The sequence below is a fragment of the Palaemon carinicauda genome, chromosome 22 (assembly GCF_036898095.1).
Source record: "Palaemon carinicauda isolate YSFRI2023 chromosome 22, ASM3689809v2, whole genome shotgun sequence".
NCBI classification, from domain to species: Eukaryota; Metazoa; Arthropoda; class Malacostraca; order Decapoda; family Palaemonidae; genus Palaemon; species Palaemon carinicauda.
Window position 1 is genome coordinate 53,739,841 of NC_090746.1, and position 5,000 is coordinate 53,744,840.

Genomic DNA, 5,000 nt, shown 5'->3' on the forward strand with positions numbered 1-5,000 from the left:
ACCATGGTCTTCCACTGTCTTGGGTTGGAGTTCTCTTGCTTGAGGGTACACTTAGGCACACTATTTTATCTTATTTTTTTTTCTTCCTCTTGTTTTTTTGAAATGGTGTGTTGGGCAGGCTTAATAGAAGGGCCATGGATGCCTGGTGGTTTATCAAGAGGTTGTCTTTTCCTTTTTCTGATTATTTTTCTTCTCAAAACCATCCTTACTGTCCTCCCTTCAGTTGAAGTGGCTATCCTGGAGGGTATTTAGCCTTGCATGGTGTATCGGCTCCTCCATGTTGACCAGTTTTTCCGACTTTTTACTATAGTCTATGGGTATCATCAATCACTTTGTTTATAATTCTGTACGTATTGTTTTTGTTATAATTCTTGTTAATCTAGTTTTTAAGTATGCTGTCTCTTTTTTATTTCTATTAATTCTTATGCTGTCTGGAGACATTGAGCGAAATCCGGGACCAGTACGTCCTAGATTTCGTCAATGTCGTCTTCTGTATTGCAATATTCGTGGTCTTCATGCAAATATCCAGGACCTTACAGTTGCGTCCAGACAGTATGATATTCTTTTGTGCTCAGAAACTTTGGTTTCTAATATGAGGCACTCATCTGAGCTCCTTATAACTGGTTTTAAGAAGCCAATAATGTTGAAACGTGATGCGATCCCTAGGGCCAGGGGAATGGCGGTGTATATTAGGAGCGAGTACCCTGCTTCTCATAAGTCCTGCTATCAATGTGGATGTCATGAGATTCAGGTTATAAAAGTTTGTGGCAGGCATAACAACTTTTATTTGTGTTCGATCTACCGGAATCCAGACATAGATGATTCTATCTTCGATTGTCTTCTTACCATTATGGCTAAGATACAAGAAGATGATAGAAAGGCTTCTTTTGTCTTTGTTGGTGATTTTAATGCTCACCATAGGGAGTGGTTAAGTTCTATCTCTCCTACCGATCGCCATGGCTTAAGAGCTTTAGACTTTGCCTCTGAATCAGGCTGTGAGCAAATCATAAATGAAGCTACTCACAGGTCTGGTAATTGCTTGGACCTCGTATACACTGACTCCCCTGGCGTTATAACTAGTAAGGTTGGTTCTCCAGTCGGGACATCTGATCATGCCTTGATTTCATTATTAGTGAAGACTGAGCAGCCTGTCCCTGATATATCATATTCTTGTAAAATTTATATGAAATCCCAAGCAGACTGGAATGGGATTTTACATGATCTTTTGTGCTTGAATTGGTCACAATTATATAATAGTGTAGATCCTGTTGTCCCTTTGAATGAGAATCTAGTCAACATAATTGATAGGCGTATCCCTTCTCGTGTGCTAAGGTATCGAGTGAAGGACAAACCGTGGTTCAATGATGATTGTAGACGTGCTTATTTGGAGAAACAGGAGGCCTATCATCTTTGGAAGGGGAACAGATCAGATTTGACCTGGAACAACTATACTCAGCTTCGAGCTTTTGCTCAGAGAGTTTATGCCTCAACTGAAAAGGAGTACAATTTAACCATAAAAGAAACACTTTCTGGTACAACTCAGGAACATAAATGGTGGTCTACCCTTAAATCTGCACTCTTTGGTGTAGATGCAACAGTTCCTCCTTTACTTAAACCAGATGGCTCAGTCACTCACTGTCCAAAGGAAAAGGCAACCCTTTTGGCTGATGTTTTTGACAGTAAACAGAGTAATGAAAAACTTGAACTTCCTCATTCCTGTTTTCCTGAGGCTAAACTAACTAGTTTAGCTTTTCGATCTCGTGAGATTAAAGCTCTGTTGATGGACCTTGATGCTTATGGAGGTGTAGACCCAAATGGTATTTTTCCTTTGTTTTTTATAAAGACAGCAGATTTCTTAGCTCCAAAGTTATCTGTTATTTTGCGCAAGTTAGCAAGAAGAGGAGCTTTTAGCACTAGTTGGAGAATTGGTAATGTTACTCCTCTATGTAAATGTGTTTGTGGTAGCTCAAGTCCCACTGATTACCGCCCAATTTCCATAACTCCCATATTATCTAAAGTTTTTGAACGTCTTCTGGCAAAACGTCTTAATAGGTTTGCTGAAGGTAATCATCTATTCCCTAGTTTGCAATTTGGTTTTCGTAAAGGCCTTGGAGCATGTGATGCCCTTCTTACAATCTCCAATGCTGTACAGAAATCCCTTGATTGTGGTCGGGAAGTTCGTATGATTGGCCTTGATTTTAGTGCTGCCTTTGACCGTGTTAATCATGAGGCCCTTGTTTTCAAACTGAAACAGTTGGGAGTTGGTGGGTTGTTTCTTAGCATTATTATTGATTTTTTAAGTAATAGATCTCAAAGAGTTGTTGTTGATGGGCACCATAGTGATTATAGGAATGTGATATCCGGTGTTCCACAGGGTAGTGTTCTAGGCCCATTACTTTTCATACTATATACACATGACATGTGGTTTGGCCTAGAAAACAAGCTTGTTGCATATGCAGATGATGCTACTCTCTTTGCATCAATTCCATCCCCTGAATGTAGATCTAGGGTTGGTGAATCCCTTAATAGAGATTTAGCTAGAATTAGTGCATGGTGCAAATTATGGGGTATGAAGTTGAATCCTAACAAAACTCAAAGTATGATTGTAAGTAGGTCAAGGACGGTGGCTCCTCAACATCCGGATCTCAGTATTGATAATGTTTCTTTAAATATGTATGACTCTTTCAAAATTTTAGGTGTGATTCTCGACAGTAAATTTACTTTTGAGAAACATATAAGGTCTGTGTCTTCTTCAATTGCACAAAAAATAGGCTTATTGAGAAAGTCTTTCAAGATTTTCGGTGATCAATCTATTCTGAAGAAGTGTTTTAATTCTTTCATTCTACCTTGTTTTGAGTATTGTTCTCCTGTTTGGTCTTCAGCTGCTGATTCTCATCTTAATTTGTTGGACAGAAACTTACGGTCTATTAAATTTCTTATTCCTGATCTAGATATTAATCTCTGGCACCGTCGTTCAATTAGTTCATTATGCATGTTGCATAAGATTTTTCATAACTCTGACCATCCTTTACATTCAGATCTCCCTGGACAATTCTATCCTGTTCGTAATACTAGGCAGGCAGTTAATTCTAATAGCCAGGCCTTCTCCATCACGAGACTCAATACTACGCAGTACTCTAGAAGTTTTATTCCAGCTGTTACCAAGTTGTGGAATGATCTTCCTAATCGGGTGGTTGAATCAGTAGAACTTCAAAAGTTCAAAGTTGGAGCAAATGCTTTTTTGTTGACCAGGCGGACATGAGTCTTTTTATAGTTTATTTATGACATATTTGTTTTTGATGCTGTTAATAGCTTATATATGACATGTCTGTTTTGACGTTGTTACTGTTTTTAGAATGATTTATTGTTAATTTGTTCTCTTCATTTATTTATTTCCTTATTTCTTTTCCTCACTGGGCTATTTTTCCCTGTTGGAGCCCCTGGGCTTATAGCATCTTGCTTTTCCAACTAGGGTTGTAGCTTGGATAGTAATAATATATATATATATATATATATATATATATATATATATATATATATATATATATATTATATATATATATATATATATATATATGTGTGTGTGTGTGTGTGTGTGTGTGTGTGTGTGTGTGTGTGTATGCGTGTATTTGTGTAAATACAATTCACCTACATGAAAATATAATTTACTTTTGCATCAATGTAATAAATTACTTTCATTAGCAGCAGTAAACTAAATTACACTTATTTTACATACGAATGTTCGGCAAGTACTCTTTTTGCAGTGAATCTTAGGGTTCTTTTACCTATCTTTTCAGTAGAGGTTTCCATAATGTAGACTCTGACTTGGTGAAAATAAAACTCGGTGACTTCAGTTTGCACATTACTTGGGTTTTTGTGGCCCTCAGCCATTCCTGATTCGCATTGATCCACTGCAGAATGATTCTTAACATAAAATGAATTATCTTGAACTATAGTCATTATCAATGAATGAATTATGAATATAAATCTTTGTGGCATGATATTAGTAGCAGTAATAATTAAAAGCATACATAGTGTAAAAGTAGAGGAAAAATATTGAGCTTTCAGAGATGGTTTTTATGTCAAATATTTCATTTTCACTTTTATTTCCCATTATTGTCTCCTATGTGGGTTTCTAGAGACGTTGTGCATTATTTTACTTTTCCCAAACTGTACTGAACACCCCACTACTATACAGTATGCCATAATCTATGTAAATTGTGAGAATCCCTAATCAATAATGAGAGTGTTTACTCTGTTCGAATTTATTGGTCAGCCGACAGATTCATTATGGTGTCTTGATGAAGTCCTGATCCCATCGGTGAGGAAACTTCTACTACTGGAACATATGCCAGTATACCTTGTCAATTATCATGGACAACTCTTCTGTTCATAACTCAAAGGTTGTCAGTGAATGGTTTGTTGAACAAAACAATGCTATACATACAGACTGGCCTGGAAAATATCCGGACATCACTCCTATCAGTATGGGAATCATGAATACCAAAAAGAGGAATGAATAATTATTGTCAAAAGTTAGTAGATTCAATACCAACTTGGCTAATCCTCCGAAGAAAAAAAAAAAATCTTCAGCTCCGTCCCTAGTAATTAGAACATTTGAATGTAATTTCATCGAAATTCGGGGTAGTTTTTCGGACAACTCATAAGTGTATGAACTCCCTCGTGGCGATACGTTCCAGTCCTCTGATTTGCAATAAATTTCTCAGCTGTGACTGGTTGTTGTTGCCTCTGCTTCACACACGTCTAACATCGTAACAAACAGTCAATTATTCCTTTGAATGGTTTACATTGCAGTATACTTGAAATGTAACAACATTCGAATTGCAGTCATGTACTGTAGGTCCTTAACTGTATAAGCTCGATACAATAATACTGTAGTATTTATTTGAATATTGAATATTAACCACATGTTACAGAATACCTCACTGAAGCTAACAAACAGAATTAATCTGTCATTTGGACTAACTCTTAAAGTTCAT